This window comes from Marmota monax, unplaced genomic scaffold, assembly GCF_021218885.2.
Source record: "Marmota monax isolate L192 unplaced genomic scaffold, Marmota_monax_Labrador192_F-V1.1 WCK01_AAM20220418_F8-fsc00009, whole genome shotgun sequence".
NCBI lineage: Eukaryota > Metazoa > Chordata > Mammalia > Rodentia > Sciuridae > Marmota > Marmota monax.
Window position 1 is genome coordinate 22,234,816 of NW_026694710.1, and position 18,650 is coordinate 22,253,465.

The following is an 18,650-nucleotide window of genomic DNA, read 5'->3' on the forward strand; positions in this document are numbered from 1 at the left end:
TGTAGGTAAAGCCGGGGCCTTCCTCCTGCCTAAAGATGCCTAAGAGCTCTGCGACCACATCTGCTACTCTGCCTCCTGCTGGGCTTTGAGATGCTGTAGCAAGAACCATCTCAGGGACACTGCAGCTGAGGACGTGCATTGCCCAAATGGATCATTTTTAAAGAGCCAAGGAATGCTCGTTGAACACTCTCTTCCTCCTTCTAGAAATTTTGCTTAGCTCCCAAACTTATCCTTGGCACAAAGAGGAATTCAGGCCAGAGTGGAAGAAGAAAGCAGAATCTGAGGGATCAGGAAAATAAGACCCAAAGAAGCTTTAAGAAAGGAGTGGAGGCTGTGAGCTCACATCACCTGCAGCAGAGTTTAGAAACGTCTCCATGGGATTTGTCAGCAGATAACTGACCCTCAACAAGGCAGCACTGGCTCCTTGGAGGTGACCAACCCCTAATTCATGAGTCTAATATCTCTTGTGATTCAGCAGATGTCAGGGGAAGAACACATGAGACCTGTGGCAGCAGCTTTGGCACTTTACCCAGATCCCTTGAATTCCTTTTATATTTATGTATTTGCTGGTTTCCTGAATTATTCAGTGAACCCTCAAGAGCCCCAAGCCTTCTTGGCTTCCAATGCCAGCCCCTGTCCCTTTCCTTGGCAGGAGTACTTACAGGCTATCTTCAGGCACAGGTAACAGGAAGTGGCAAGCATTTATTCCTCTGTGACAGTCCTTGACCAATGACATATAGTGCAGAGGTCTGCAAGCCCATTCTCTTGCTTTGAGAGGAACCCCTTACAGTGAAGAGTCTCCCTCTGAGTGACAGTGGGAGCCAGTTCTCCAGGAGGCTTTGCCTGAGCCCTGGGTCTCTTCCCTTCTCTTCCTTCCTGTTTTGCTCCCCACCCTCTCTAACCATCTCTGCCTGAAGAGGACATCTTCCTTAATAATTCAGTTACACATAAATCCTTACTTCAGCACTGACTCTTGGGAACTTCACTTAAAACGGATGCTTTTGAGAAGGACATTAAATGACTAATTCCAAACAAGAGTTTGGAAAGATGATTTTGGTTGAGTAATCAGCATGATCTTGGGGTCAGAGATGGCAAAGCACTCAGAAGAAAGGATGATGAGGCACTGGGACAGGCCTAAGGGTGAGGATGGAATGAAGGAAGGACTGGAGGAGTCCCCATCTGGTTGAAGAAGACAGAGATGGCAGTGAGGGACTAAGTACCCAAATGTCCTTCATCTTTTCTTTTTGAAATGAGCAGGCACCAGGATTGGATCCGAAAGGTAGATACACAGTTTCTTCCTCCAGCTCCACTGGACAGGTATGGGTCTGCCATCCAGAGCCTTGTGCTGAGCACCTATTAAGTGCCCGTTGTGTGCTGTCATCCTCATCTGCAGTAGAGCAGCACAGCTTGTATTTTCCAAATGCCTGAACACTTTCTCTATCTAATAGCGCACCCTCCTTGGGACCTTGGCACTCTAAACTTTGAAGGAAACTTAGATGGGTGCCTGAGGACTCAGAATCTCCTGCCCTCCCTTAGGAATAGCAGGAGGGCTACTCCAGGGTGGGGGTCTTAGACTGCATCCCAAGACTAGGCAAGACCCTGTGGGTCCAGAATGGTCTCAAACACTGAGCATGGGCAAAGAGTGGTCAAAGAGATAACAAGTTGTATTTATGTTCATGTTAATGGGTTGGAACTTTAATTATTATTAGGGTAGTGGGTTAGTGACTTTTTAAAAGATGTATTTTAATTATGACATATTAATTATATATATATATATATATATATACACACACATATACAATTATATGTATATATGTATATGTATACATGCATATAGATAGTTATGGTACTTGTGATGCTTTAGTACATGTATATATTGTGCAATGATCAAATCAGAGCAATTAGCACATCCATCACTTCCAACATTTGACATTTCTTTGTGGTGATAACACTTAAAATTGTCTCTTCTACCTAGATTGAAATACACAATACACTATTAGAGGAGAATGGTATTCAGATCCCCTACACATCTTAAGTAGATGACTGACAACAGCAGTAGCAAGGTGGCCCTGTTCCACTGGCACAGAGTGAGCTTCCTCCTTGCATTATCTCAACTGGGCTGGGACCCCACAGTGTGTGTCTACTTCTGATAAGACAAGAGTATTTCCATATGCCTACAATTTCTGGGCAGCCATGCCAACCCTGTCTTCTGAAGGTATTCACATACAGCTTGTTTTTATTTCTTTTAATTTAGAAATTGCCCTGTGAGACTGACATATTCTTGTGTGGTGTCTTTTTTTTTTCTGCTGCTTTGCTACTTCTTAGGGTAACTGTCTCACAGAACTAATAATTAGCATACAATTAAATACAAAAGCAATCAACCCAGGAAGACGCCTCCTATAATTTGCTGCAATTTTGCCAGGGTCCTGCATCCCCTTCATTGTTTGATAACTCTAGCCTAGGTGGCAAAACATTCAATTATGAGCAGTCCCAATATTTAAGGAATACCTGGATGCAATACAAAATCAAACAAATTAGGGCTGACTTGTTTCTTTTGCAGCCCACAGAGATGGACATCGGCAGGTGGGACTACACGCACATTGACCCGAGGTCTGTTGGAGCCGCTAATGAAGGCAATCTGGCCAAGCAACCTTGGAAATCATACAGGGCAGCTCTTTGTCACGGCTCTCTTTGCTTTACTGTTGAAACATTTTCTTAGGAGAGCAATGCTGTGTTACCAGAGCAGGTTGTGTGGCAAATATAATTCCAAGGGCAATGCTAATCATTTGGTAAAAGAGACAGCCAGGAGCTGTTTGTTGAAGTTCGTTGTCTGCCAAGCACTTAATGAATATTGTTCCTGATCCCCACAATAATCCTGCCAGTGGGTCTATTGTCCTTATTATACACTTGAAAACACAAAGACTCACAAAGACTAGCAGAAACTTATTTTGGTAGGCAGTCAGGAAAGAAAGAGAAACATTTTGGATTTTCTGGGGAAGTACATGCCGATTGGGGAAAGATATATTCACTAGTGTAATATAAAATGGTGTTTTGAAAATCCAAAAAAAAAAATTGTTTCTACACATATAGAAGTAATTGATATAGGTCTCGATCTTCCCTCCCTGCAGGGCTGGTAGATGACAAATCCTGTGTTGGGTGAATCAGATTTTTCAGGTACACAGGGCACCTTTGTGTGACTGAAGTTCCAGAAGATGTTTAAGAGATGAAGGACCCATGATGTTCAAGATTATCAAAACAGTTGAAGGCAGGGTGTTCTCTCAAGTGGATGGAGGATTGAAAAAAGTGGACATAGTAAGTGACATTTGAACCATGACCCAAGGGAGGTTCTACAGAGTAAGGCCCTGAGGGAAGACATGACAGGTGCACCCAGGGGCCAGTGCGGCTGCTGGTGGAAGAGTCAGAGGAGGAGCAACAGAAACCACACTAAGGGCCCATGGATCCTGGTAAGATTTTTGAACTCATTGAATAATGAACCACTCAACACATAAGAGTAATGGCCAACACTTTCCTGCCAGCCCGTGTTCTAAATACTCCCCAAGGAGAAAGCTCACGGGATTCTCCCAATAATTCCTCTTCATGGATGTGGAGACAGAACTGGCTCAAGGTCTTTCTGTTGGCAAAGAGAGGGACCTGAAGCTGAAGAGAGGCAGGAGGTCCATTTTTATACATTTGTTCCCCTAAGAACTGTGTGACAATGCTGCTCAAACAACACCTAGAGCCATAAACAGGGTCCCAGGAAAGTGAGGAACAGAGCACCTGCCTCATTCTGCAGGACTTGGATTTTTTTTAAGCCTGCAAAAGGCGTACTTCATCAATCCTCAAGCCCTTCAAGCAGCGAGGAGATTAATTTACTAATTATAGCACCAGTGCCAATCATGAAGACATTTTTAGAAAATGCATTGTTTAAGGTTTAAGCTATTGAGTGACATTAACTCAACAAGTCTTTAATGGGAGGGTCAGGGGTAAAGGGTGAATGTCAGAATCAGCTTCCCAGCAGGATTCGGAACTAGTTCCAGAGAGACCTGTTGTTAGAAATATTAACACGATGCAGCTTGTGGATATTCCTGCCTGCCGCTTCCTCTGCAGGCTGGAATAAAGTATGGACCACAAGTATGGCAGAGAAAAAAATCACACCCAGAAACTTTGCCTTATGGGATCTTGGGTTTTAGCTGTTTCTGTCATTTGTTATTAATATGGTTTTCAGAGAAGTTATGAAATCTTCAGGTGCATCAGTTCTCTCACCAACAAAATGGAGAGGGTAAGACCTATTTTGAGGGATTTGGAGGAAATGTAAAGATGCTCAGTACAAAGACTACTGCAGGACCTGAAAGATGATATTCTCATCTCTCCCAGAAGTAGGAGTAGGACAGAAGTGACCCAAGACTGGGGATATATTCTGAGCATCTGGAACTAAGAAGTACTGATATTATAAGTTTAGGAAACCAACAACAAGAGAGATTATAGGTTCTAACATCAGAGATTCTAATTGTCAGGGTCAGTGGCCTAGACAAAATTGAGATGAGAGTCAGGAACCAGAATGAGAGCATCAAAGTGAGCTGAAAGCAGGGCAGGAGGGCAGCTCAGACCTGGACAAGAACATAGACCGCCAGGCATGAGAGATGAGGGCCCTGGGCTGACTTTAAAGCTTCTAAGACTCTGTGAATGCCTCACTGCCATTCACTGATTCATATGTTTTCTCTTTTTTTCTTTGTTCTTTTTAGATATACATGACATTGAGTGTATTTGTACATATTATAAATATATGGAGTATTGCTTATTCTAATTAGGATCCCATTGTGTGGTCGTACATGATGTGGAGTTACAGTGGTTGTATATTCACATATGAACATAGAATTTATTCTACTGTCTTTCATATTCTTCTCCATGCTCCCTTTCCTTCATTTCCTTTTGTCTTTATTCAGCCATAAAGAAGAATTAAATTATGGCATTTGCAGGTAAATGGATGGAACTGAAGACTATCATTAAGACCAAATGTTTTCTCTCTCATATGTGGATGCTGACTCACAACAAGGGAGGGTGGGAAGTGGGAAGAATAGAAGTCCATTGGATTCATGGGTTTTAGATTTTTATTATTTTCTTTTTTTTCCAGTTATTTTTCCAAAGTCACTGAGCATCTACAATACGTCAGTGCTGTTCCAGCTACTGAGGTAGAGCAATGAGCAAAGTAGGCAGGGTCCCTACTCACAATGACCTCGTGTTTTCTAGGGAAATAGATGATGAGCCCACTATTAAACTAGTTTTGAAAAATATATATATTTATTATTTAAGTAACATGAAAATAAATGGGAAAGTGCTTAGGAAGTAAGTAGTAGTTACTTTAGATACATTGGTCCGAGTAGTTCTTTTTTTCTTCTTGGGTTTTCTTTTGAATTTTTCAAATGTTGTAGAGAATAAAAGAATAGAATACATATATGAACAACTTGAACCATTCCAAACAAAGTTGTAGGCATCATGATAGCTCATCCCAAAATATGGTAGTACTGAGTTCATTAGGGCAAAATGCACTTTCTGTGCATCTCAGTGCCATTATCACGACCAAGATATAGCATGATTCAATCATATCAGATAATGGCTTTGTGGGCCAGATAGTCAATATTTTAGACTTTGTTAGACTGAATTAAAAATTGAGAATATTATAGGTACTTATAATGGCTATGTGATAGGACAATTCAGGATATTCAACTTTTATTACTTAAAAAGATCACAGAAAATTTATATTGATTTAATGAAAATTGAGCACATTTGTGTAATATATATCTACAAATGAGAATGATAGAATTTAGGGGGTAAGTGATAACATTTCACTTAATTAAGATTCAAAGTTTATGTTCACCATCATCAAGTCAATTGCAAATATTCATCTGTTAAAGCCAATCTGCAGGAAGGTCTTACATATTTCATATTTGAAAATGTCTTTTTAGAGCTAGGTATGCCAAATATTGATATCAACTCAAGAGCATCAACTCAAGAGCACATGATTGAGCATATTCATCATTTGGAAGACATTTACAGAATTTCATTAGATTCTTTTCTACATTTGCCTTTTAATATGTTATTACACATTAATCACTTTCAAGTGGAGCTTAGGTGGAGGCTCCTCAATTGTGCATTTGAACAGGTTTTGAAATATAGAAATTTCCTTTGCACATACATTGAGGTCTGAAAAACATTGCTTGAACTGCAGTTTGAGTTCAGAAAATATATTCTCAGTTTCTGTAGGAATAGAAATATTATATCTTCCTTTAATTTGGGTTAGCTGAGAAGTTATAGAGTGGGTTACTTGTGATTCAAACAGCATTAGTCATCATTAAAATAACTTTAACCACAGTATAACTTTTGGAACTCCCTAACACACCCTAAACATTTTTTTGGTACCAAGGATTGAACCCAGGGGTGCTAAACCCCAAATTATACCCCCAACCCCCTGTTTTATTTTTCATTTTGAGACAGGGAGTTGTTAAGTTGCTTAGGGCATGGCTAAGTTGTTGAAGCTGGCTTTGAACTTGTGATACTCCTGCATCAGCCTCCCAGGCTACTGGATTACAGGTGTGTGCCATCATACCTGGCACACCTCAGACTTTTATGTTGAAAATTTTTAAACATTATCAAGGACACTGGAAAAATCTGATTTCTAAATCCATTAAATGTTATATACTTGTGGTTGAGGGCAAATTTTCATGTTCAGAAAAAAATTAATCTTGCCTCTCCAAACAATTGCCATAAAACATTGAGCCACTGAATGGTTATGTGATAGGACAATTCAGGATATTCAGCTTTTATTACTTAAAAAAGAATCACAGACCTGAAAATATAATAGTTAAGTCCACAAGTGCAAGTGAAGATCTCTGTTGACATTACTAGTTTAGTAAAATATAAAAGGTTCCAACATTTTTCACAAAGTAACTATTTATGAATAACATAATAAATAGAGGTAGCCTTCAAATATCTTACACTTCAACAAGTTTCATAAATTTGTCCAAATAGACCTTTCTGTGCTTCATTGGTAACATTAGTAACAACAAATCTTAGTAGTTTCCACTTCAGGTCTTACTGAAATAGTTTTTTTATTACTTCTTTGAAAATATTCTCCCCTGTGTTTTTCCATATACACTAAAGATAGATCCCTATTTCAACACTTAAACCCAGCATGCCCAAATAATGGACTCACAAGCAGCCTGAGTAACATTTATACACAAATCAAAGCCAAGGAAAACACCTCAAGTACTTTCCTGACTTGTTTTTATATTTTTTAACTGACTGTTGATGTTGCTCCAAATATTCTCAACTCTTTCATCCACCATCCTCAGCAAAAGCAAATAACCTAATATTTGATTTTCTCTTAGTACTTTCCTTCAGCTGCTGTAATCAAACACAAATTAACTTATGAATCTTTATATATTCATTTTTTGAAATGCTAAAAAGACAAAACCACAAATTGGGCTAGTTGTAAAGAAAAGAGGTTTACTTTGGCTCATATTTCTGAAGTCCAATGTCAAAGGACTACATCAGGTGATGCCTTATTTGCAGCAGAATCCGAATAGTGCAAGGCCTTGTATGGCAAGAGTTAAGGAACCTGTGAGTGAGCATTATAGTCTCTCTCTTCTTATAAAACTACCAGTATTCAATTATGGGGATCCACCCCATGACCTGATCTAATCGTCTCCCAAAGGCCTCACCTTGAAACATCATAATACCTCCGACAGGAATTAAATTCCAACATGTATTTCAGAGGGGACAAACCATATTCAAACCATAGCATCTATGTAACTGATTTTGTGGCAACAGCCTTCACTTGTCAAAAGCTCCTACCATGTGCTTTCTATATGGAGAAATTTAGGAAGCAAATGCCAAATAAAAACTGTAGGCTATGTACTAAGGAATTCTAGCAAAAATAATTATGTGAATTAAAGTCTTGTCAAAATCAGAAGTGGTCTCTGAAATGAAAGGCTGTGGTGCTCCTGTGGTTTGTAATACTAGAATCTGACTTCGGCTCTGAAGCCAGTGTGTTAAAGAAGTAGGGATTCTAGTAAGATCTAAAGAAACTGTGGCTGTATCTCAGACAGCAATAGGAAGATGCAATGTGAACAATCTACAAGATAAACAGCAGCCAGACAGAGAAGGGCATTTAAATCATCTGGGGATTGGAGAGGTCATGATCAAGTTTTCACTTAAAAGATATCCTCTGATCATAAGTCAGGAGTAACATTTGTATGAGGACGACCAGTTAAGAAGCGAGTGCAATAACCCTGGTAAGAGATGAAGGTGGCTTAGACCACCTTCACTGTAATGCTCAATCAATATGTGTCACAAGCATGCATGCACAATGAGCAGTCTCTGTGCCCACCCTGACCAGTGAGTGTCTTTCTGGCAGACCCCAGCTCATCTGCATATAAGACTCATATGCATCTCCTTGGTGTCTTTTCCAGTGCTGACCCCACATTGACCTCCCCAGGCAGAAGGAACCACAGCCTTCTCACTCTGGAGACACTACATGTCCTTGCCTTCATCCTGTGCCTACCATTAAACTTTACCCTTCATGAAGTCAAGGACCACATTCCCAGACCAGGCTCAGACATGCAGGTATTAATATTCTTGATGAAGGATTCTTCTGTGACACTCATGAAGCAGAGGATATTTCAGCCTGTGAGTGAAGTTTCACAGAAATGGTGGAGAGTGGTGGAGAGAGTAATTATTTAGAAACCTCTTTCTTAATCTGGGTTCTCCCCGATTTTTAGTGTGATCTTGAGGATAAAATCTTTCCAGTGCTGAACCTCAGATTACTTCAATGTAAAAATAAATAAACTTCAATAAGAATTGAGTGATTTATTTGATTTAGGCATGGTAATATCAAAAATTACCTCAGCAATATTTGGAAATAAATACAATTGTTTTTCCTTCATAATATAAAATAACAAATAAAGACAAAGAACTGTTCATTAACTTATGCATTGTCACACAGCCAGTAAGTGGTGGCAGTCTGGGTAAACCTAGGTAGTGTAGCAACAGAACTGTTATTCCTGACCATGTCACTAGAAAACTGTAGGAATGTTCTCTGAAGATCCCTTCCAATCTGGCACTCAATGTTGTCCTGATGCTGATGGTGGGAAAGCAGCCTGTGGGGAAATGGAGGCCAGCTGAGCAGGAAAGGAACAAAATTTGCACAGTTACGAATCCCGGTTCTTGTGGATAATCGCACTGCGGTAGGTGGCATTATTTAACATGCCATCATATTGCTGATGTTGATAGCTGAGGGATGCACCAGAATAATACAGATATGTCCAAAACCCACTTTTGCTTTCAGACCATGGGGTTCTGCAGGGTTGCAGTGGACTTGGTGAAGAACCACGATAACCCACCAGAGACTGGCACGCCCTCAAAGACAAGCACGTTCACAGTGGCTGACACAACTATTAAACTGAATGATAAAATGAAGCAGGAAACACACACAAAAAAACTAAACTCCATGTGACGTTCACGTTAGGAATGCAAAGTACCTCCCGAAGTCTGTCAGACACTTCAAGCTGGTCCCAAAGATAAGGGATAATGTGGTGGTTGGTTTTTCATGATTTCTCATCTTCACTGTCAGCCTCAAACTTGATAAAATGGAATAATTCCAGGTTTATTAGTGTCAAGGCACATTTAGGGCTCCTGTGAGAGACAGGTAAAAGGCAGAGTGGGGCAAGGTGCTCTCAGAGGCCGCCAGCTACTAATTGCAGGTGTGGGGAAACCACAAGCCCCAGTGACAGGAGACAGGAAGCAGGGGTGATGAAGCTGGCCATTTTCCACCTTGCAGCCACCAGGTTGCTAAAAGCCACCTCACACACACCTGTCACATAAAGCTATTCTCAAACTCACCGGGATGATTTACTCCACAGGGGCTACATCACGGGGACTTCTGTGCACAAAGTAAAATGGCTTGTGCCTGAGGGCGCACCCTTTTCTTCTAACTTGTTGGCTTTCTGAGGGAATGGCAAAGCTTGTGTAGGCACACACTCGGTGGCAGAGTCAAAGAAACAGCCCTATTGAGGGAAGGGAGGAAAGAAATCATGTTTATAAGCGACTATTATGGTTTTAAGTGCTTATATTATTTCACTGAAATATCCCAACCCACTTCAGGATTTGAGCACATTATTCTCATCTTACAAATTAACCCCCAAGATTTAGAGATGGAAACAAATGGCTTGATCAACACCACAGGAAGGCGAGAATCTACTCCAGGTTGTCCAGCCTGGAAGCCTCTACTCCCTTCACCTCATGATGCCATTTCCCACTGAGATGTGCCAAAGGCTAGCTCTCTCGTTCTCTTTGCATGGATCTACCTTGTCTGTGTTCTACTCAAACATTAATTATCCCTGACTCAGGTTTACAAACCAGCGTTCATTCAGAGATGGGGCCTAAAGTATTAATACTTAATTCAGATGCACTTGTTGTACAGACTTCAAACTGTAAAAGCACAAGAAGAAAATATTGGAGTGGAGGGCATTCTGGTTAGAGGACAGAAAGACAGAGCGGTGAAGGACATAAACCTTGTGGGTGGGTAGGCCTGTCTTGTGGACTTTCCTGGCCCCATCCATCTTTGCCTCCCTTCGGCAAATTGCAGCTGTCTAAAGACAGCATCCTGTTGGATGAGGAATCAAGGTAGGTAACCTCTGAGTTCTTCCCCAAAATGCACAAACAAAAACTGGACCTTTCCTAGTAAATGCAGGAAAATTATTTTTTGGCAGAGCAGATATTTCACCAGCCTCTCTTCCAATATTGAACGTACCTCCTTGTCTCTGTGACCCATGCACACACTGGGACTCAGGCACCGTTGTTTATCCTCAGGAGGAAGGGGATTGAAAGCAGAGAACGTCACCCTCGTGGCAGCAGCAGGATAATGTTGACATTGGTTGAGGATCAAGACACTGTCCTTTTGGCACTCACCGACCCCTTCCTCTAAGGAGGAAGTTTCAATGTCTGCTGCAGGCAGGGGGGTGGGCTACTTTGCTCAGGTTCCTTGACCCAGCACATTGCAGGGTTTTTGATGAAGTGACTTTGATGAACAGCGTGCTGCTGGTTTGTCTGGACTCGACTCCTCATTAGGCTGTGAGTCCTCGGAGGGAATTGCTGTGAAGGCCTGTGCCCTCCCAGCTCCTGCCCCTAAGGCTCTTGGATCTCAGTTTTTCAGTGCGTATCTGAGTGTCGTCTTTGGTCTCCAGGAGGACAAGGATCAGATCCACCAAATGTGTCACTGTACCTGGAACCTTACCAGCTGCAGAGAGTCTGGTGTAGGTGCGTATAAACATGGGTTGAGTGGATGTATGCAAGCATGAACGCACTTTCAGAAGATAGATTGTTACCCTTTTTTTCTCTTTAAAATGCAGAGAAAGAAGTTCATGAATCACACGGAACACCCCCACATGTTGAATATTATGTCAAGCACTTAACATACATTATTTCACGGGGCTTAGTATGATCGTTCTCATATGAGGAAAAAGAAGCTCAGGGTAGTAGGGTAACTTTTCCAAGGCCACACAGCAAGCAAAAACCAGAGTTGTGAATCACATTCATGGACGCTTTATTCTAACAGTTAAAGGTTATTTCAGTTTAGTTTGCCTTTACCATGCCCAAAATTTTTGAAGTTCACAGAATAGGCAATTGTGGGCTGGAAAAATATGGAAGAAGGAATGGATAATTGGATTTACATGGCTATTTGGGTGCAGGTGTGGGCTTATCAATAGAATGGAATGGAAAAAAAATCACAAGCAGAATTTAGAAGTTTCCATTAGTGAAGATTCTCAGTTGCTAGCAAAAGAATTTAAGTTTGTCCTTGTGGTCACCTAGAAAGATGAGGTCACAAATGAACCTTGTCAAAATAGATGCAATCCTTCTATGCACATCACAACACTCAGGCTACACACTCAACAAGTGTCCCACTTTGCAAGGCTTTCCGAGGAAGGTGATGAGGGGAAGAACATAGAGGATTAGCTCTTGTAGTTACACCATTGATATGGAGTCTGGGGCCTTTGAAGATATGCATCGCCAGATCTATATAGACAGAAATCAGATACTAAATAAATAAACAAATAAATGGAGAGGATCAGATTCTTGAATCAGGCTAAGCCAATCACCAACATACACAGGAGAAAATTGTGACTCCCTAATCTCCTGGGATACAGGGGTTGTTTGTTTTAGGAAAAAAAGCAAGAAGAATAAACTTGTCCATCTAATTCTTCTAAAACCCCAAATCCCACAGTTTTCAGCTCGCCTCCAAGAGCTGTTGGGAAAAACGGGCTCTGTTCCCAGATGTCTGCAGCATGGTGGGAATGAAAGCCAGGACTCAGGAGTCACGGGATGCCAGAGTCTTGTAGGTGTACTCTTAACATTGAATCCTCAGCAAAGATGAATGTGAGGATCTTGGCAAATGGCAGCCAGGTAAGAGTGAAGAGTCCCCAAATCAGAGAGTATTGATGGAGACCCTCACTTAGTCAGGGGCTTGCGAGAGCCTCCCCACAGGGATGGGGCTGGCTTATCAAGCAGTTCCCACATTAGCCACTGGAAGTGGAGACCTACACAGATGCAAAGGCATTGGCATTCTCAGTCAGTCACTTGGTTCTGAAGGGTAGGAAAGCAGGACCGTTCCATCCCAATGTTCTTGGAGGGCAAATGCCAGTCTACCATGTCTGGCAAAGCCAACTGTTTTTCAAAGCAGATTAAGGTCTTCTTGCCTGGTCCCTGCTTATCAGAGAGGCAGCTTTGCTTTGGCAGTCTCTAATCTTCTCCCAGCCACTGGTCTTTAAGGGGAAAGTGTGGCCAGGGCACCATAAACTTTTTGCAAACCAGACACTAGCTATTGCTATGGAAATTCTGGTAGTTTCTGGGGGCTTAAAGGCTGATCAACTTGCTGAAGCATGATGCAAATGGCTTCTGTCATGTTACAGCTTTTGTAGGGCATTGGGTTCCTATTCTCACAGCTATTTTTCGATGCAGAATCTCCTAGCCTGTGGCTTTATCTTAACAAATCCCCCAAGGAATTTCACATTTGAAATCTTTTATAGATTTACAATGATTTATTTTTCTCCTTTTCTCTCCCATTAGGTCCCAACACAAACTACAGTCAGTTGGCCTATCCTCCTCTCTGGATCTTCCTTTTGAAATCAGTCTGAACCAGCCAGCTTTGAATGTCAATTCTCATCTATGCTAATGGTACAACCTTGGGAAAATGGCTTTATTTCTCTGAGCCTCGGTTTCCCAGATGTCAAACTGAAATGATTATAATAGCAACATAAAGAGTTGTTGAGGACTAAAGGAGATCATCATTAGGAGATTCACTACAGAGTAGAGGCCTGTCATTCCTTGGTTTCTGCTTCCTTTGTCTTCTCCCTCCAAGATGTATGTGTCTATAAGAAAAAATATAATGAGATTCTACAATTCTCATCTCATTAACTCACACAAATTCTTCAATATCCAACTTAAAAGTTAGTTATTTCAGTATCTTTTTCCTTCTTCTCCCTGGGAAGCAAACACTGCTTATCCTATGCTTCAATTGCACCTTGTATCTCTTATAGTACTCTGTATGCTTCCTAATAACTACCATTCACAAAATCCTTTATTTAGCAAGTATTTATTAAGCCACTTATATCCCAGGACCAAGGACTCTACTAAGTGCCAGGGATACCATCAGAATAAGATGCTCCTAATCTAATGAAGCAACAATCTATTTCTCCCTATGGATCTGAAAAGAACTCATGAATTTTTGGAGCAATTGTTCAATACGATGCCTGGATTGAAAACATCTGAAGATTCACAGGCAATGGTGTTGTTATACCACACTAGAGGCCCTAAGTAGTGTCGTTGTGAATCAAGGCCTGCATCTGTCCCCCTCCACTCTATCAGTGAATGTTGTAGGCTCCCCTCCTTCGTGTTCGTGGATGAGGGTGTAAAGGGAGAGGATGCAGGTGTAAGATGGCAGGAGACTCAAAAGGTACAAGGAAATATGACTACCTCTCCCCAGATAAGAATAGTAAAAACAAACTGTTGGGAATGTGCTATAGCTGCCTCCTCCTCAATAACTAACTAACTAACTGACTAACTAACTACATACATAAATAAATAAACTGAATAAAACTTAGAATAAATAATTCAAACAGAAGAGTATAACAGCCTTCAGTCTCTTCAACTGAACTATATAGATGTGGGTCCCAACAGTTATGGGCTGAATATTCTCCTCTCCAAATCCATGCATAGAAATAGTACCCGCAGTGTGATGATATACAAATGTGGTTCCCTGGGTTTATGATTAGGTTACAGGGTGGGGCCCTCACGAATGGGATTTGTGCCCTCACAGAAGAAGTGTGAGGGAGGGGTATGTTTCTCTTGGCCATAAGAGGATGCACCAAGAAGGCAGCCCTCTACTCTCTGCAAGACAGGAACAGGACTCTTTCCAGACACTAGATCTGCCTATGACCTGATCTTGCCATTTCCATTTACCAGAACTATGCAAATTGCGTGTTTGTTATTTTTTTCTACAATAAGGTATCCCATTATAGCAGTCAGATCTAAGATGCCCACCCCACCACTTATAACTGATGGACACAGGATCTGTGACCTGGGGCACATTGTTTAATTTCCCTGGATTTCTTTACTCATGTACAACCTGAGACTAATTATATCACCTCCCTCAAAAGGAGGCAAATTCCTTAATGTAATGTCTTATGCTAAGCAAGTGCTCAAAAATTCAGCTAGTCATAAAATCTGTAAGCTTTTCATAAATGCAAAAATCACTGCACTACTAAACCCAGCTATTCTGTGTTGGACAGTACTCAACCACTGAGCTACACCCTCAGCTATATTTTTCCTCTCTGAATACAGACACATACAAAGTCATTCTCCACTAAAGAGCATGCTTCTTTTGATCTTGCCACAAGCCTCCACACAATCACCCCAAAGCAGGTATCAGACTTCAGCAGAAAGAAAGCCTGGAAGGAAAGAAAGAAGTCTTGGTTTTCCTTGGGTGTTATCTCCCTATGTGAAGTCGTCCATCTCACTCCACCTCTTAAGGCTTCAGTGTGTTCAGTGACAAATCAGAACTTGGGCATGTGAGGCAGAAAACAGGGGATTGCAAACCTCCTTTGTCACTTCCAGTTTTGAGGTGGGATCCATCTCTTCTGATCTTCCATCTGAGCTGTCCCCAGCCACTGTTGAGCCAATGGAGTGCCCTGAAGTGACACACTGGGACTTCTGAGACTCAATCACAAAAGGCCTTGCAGCTATGGGGTGGGCCTCTTGGAACTCAGCCATCCTGCTGTGGAAAATCTAGGCAGCCCTGGGAAGAGGCCTACATGAAAAGGAATGGAGAACCCCACTAAGATCCCAGCCAAGTGGTAAACTCTTCAACAAGGGGTGAGACTCTTGGAAGCAGATGCTCTAGTACCAGCAGAGCCTCCCTAGCTGACACCATGTTGGGCAGGGAAGAGCTTTCCATACCCAACCACCCCTGCCCCAAATGCATAGTCAAGAAGTTGTTCAAGCCACTTTGCTTTGAGGTGGTTTACACAGCAATACTATATCAGAATAAGAGGGTGATTTATGTTCCCTTCCCTCCACATCCTCCTCTTCTGTTCACTCCTGAGATCCCCTTAAGCTGGACTTCAGATCTGACCTTTCAAAGAGATCATCAGGGATTACTTTAGGCTCACATTCTTAATCCTTATCAACAGTAGTTCATCAACAAATATGCTTTGAGCACCTACTGTATTGTGAAACACAAGGCACAGCCTTAGTGCTTATTATGTAGGAGCTACAGACCAGCTCCTGAGCTCTAGAAACCCAGAGTTTCAAAATGGAAGAGGAGAAATACAGATATGACAGAGAGGTGGATGCTGTGTGGGGAGGTTCCAGGATGCTGGGGGACACAGAGAAGAGACGTGAGCTCAGTAGAATGGGAGCAGGAGCAGGAAGCCTCTTGGTGAGTGGGAGGCACTTTCACCCAGAGGCTGTTTGCACAGAATGAGCATGAATCAGCTGGGAAAGGACGAGGAGGAGCACCTCCTGCAGGCGCAGAGGGAGTAGACTGATCTTCCTTTAGCTTCTCTACCGCAGGCTCTCCTGGTATTCCAGCCTAGGTCCTGTCTTTGTCCTCTATTAATTCTCCTCCCCCCACAGAGATGTCCATGGTCCTGTCTTGGGGGCACCCTGACCCTCTCCTCTGGACTGTACTCAAGCTTCCTTAGCCATTTCTGCAACTCCAAACTTGTCTCAAAGGCAGCTACCAATTCAACTTTGTTGGGCATTGAAAGCAAGATTTCTTTGATCCCTTAAGATAACCCAACAGTGTGACATAGTTTTCCTACAGCTCAGCAATTTTTAATTTCCTCTCTTGTTCATGGAGCCACCATGGTATCAGTTGTGCAAGCAAGCGGCCTGTATCTCTGATTCCACAGTGCCATCCGCTGCTATGCTCCCGCCCTTCCCCAGCAGCAGGAGCTCCCTTCTCCTAGTCAGCAGCTCTCCTGTTTTCTCCCTCTGCTAGGCATTAATCCCCCTCCAGCAGCCCATCTCAATCCCTCGCTATTCAGAGTCACTCATGGACCATTAAAGTCCCTGACAAAAAGCACCCTCCCCTGCCCAGCATGTAGCATCCCCAATCCACTGCTGCCAAACTCTGAAAAGCTGCAGAGCTTCCCCAACACTTGCTCACTGTGGCATTCAAGGATTCTTGCCCCTTTCCCCTCTTTCTTCTTAAGTAACTACTTTGCTTTCTTGTCACAGAATCGAAGAGGGCGTCGGTAGAGAGGAATTGTTAGACATTGGCAGGAAAGAAAGTGGCTTGTAGCATTGCCAGTCATTCCTGTGTCATCATGAACAAGTTACTTAAACTCACTGAGTCATGGCGTTTTAAAAATCTAAAACAGAGGTCGCCAAACCATGGTCCATGAGCTACTCTACCTGCTGCAGGTTTGCTGGGGCAGCTTTATCAAAACATAGCCACATGCACTCCTTTACACATCATCTGTGGCTGCTTTCACACTTGAAAGCAGGGCTGAGTAGCTGTGATGGGGAGTTTCTGTCCACACAATCTAAAACAGTGATTATCTGGTTTTGGCCAAAAAAGTTTTCCAATTCCTGATCTACAGAATGATTCCCGATATTTCTATAAGCCCTACCATTTCATGATGGTAACTACACTTGCAATATTTAAAAAAAAATCCTATATATACAAACACCAGAGGGAAATTCAGCTCTTTAATCCTTTATGCATCACCACTTATGTTCTAAGGGTGTTAGGTGGTCACTTCTTTTTGAGTCTGCTTCTTTGTTTTTACAAATGCTTCTAGCACCTGTTTGGGGGAATTGTTCTGGGGTTTATAGGCAAAATACTGGCAAAACCATCTAATCTTATCCTCATCACCTTACAGGTATTCATTCAATGTCCCATGTCCTTCTCTGAATCTTCTTGGTTGTCTAATTGCAATCTCTATGTAGAGAAGAGACACAATGTCTTCCTAAGTTAACGGGTCTTGAAATGAACTTCCACTGCTTCATGAATATTCCATGGCCAATCTTAGCTTTGACGTCTACCTAAACACATTTCACATCTTTGCATCTGTCCTCCCTCCTCCCTTTCCATTGCTCTGTCTTTCCATGCAGGAAGTAGGCAAACTCAATAACTAAGGGCTCTATGAGGGGTGAGAAAAGTAGTTGAATGAGGGCCACAGTTGGTACATCTCAGGATCCTCCACCGTGGTAGGCTGAGGCTGGGCTTCCCCAGGACTGCTCACAGCCAATGTGTGCGTGCAGTAGGGACTCTAGTCCCAACTTCTGGAATGTGGAATTCCTCTGATAAGACTCCCCACTGGCCTTGGCGAATTGCTCACAGACCAGCGCTGCCATCTGAGACTCTCCAATCTTCTTGGTTCCTCTCTTCAGAGGTGTCAAGCCTGCACCACAGACCAAGGACTTCAGGTCCACCTTGCTTGCTTTTATTTACCCTTTGTAAGTGTTTCCACCAGTAAATCTCTTGGTACTGGCTTGATTTATAGTGTTCAGGTGACCTGAACTAACCAATCAATGGGCTGAGAAAACAAGTGGCAAAGCGGATAGTGGTTACTGCCCAGGACACTGGCTGTTTGCTAAGAGTGGTATGTGTGCCCAGGCAGTCCCTGGCTCCAGCTTATTGCTGAATAGTTCATTTCTGGTGACTTAGGACCATGTCCTGGTAGAGGAGGACCATTAACAAATATGATGTTTGGGGTATTAGAATGAGAAAGAGTACACAACCAAAATGCTGGTTTTGACTAAGTTGTGTGGATGTCCTATTAAGGGATAATAAAAAACTACTAATAAGCTATTAACAGGTAAATGTAGAGCCAGAGGAGCTCTGTGGTTGCTTTTGAAGAGGCTCCTGATTCCTGCACAAGCAAGACCAGACCCAGCACTTTATAGTCCCAGTCCAGACTCCATTAACACTCAAAACTCTGCCAAAAGAGGTTTACTAAGCTGAGCTCAGAACCCTGGATGCAAAAGCCTCAGCTCCTAAACTGTGGAATGGGCACATGTAGGTGGACTTCCCATGGAGGGGGGGTTCAGAAGTGTACCCTCTCAGAGTTCTGGTGCCTGCCATTTCCTGG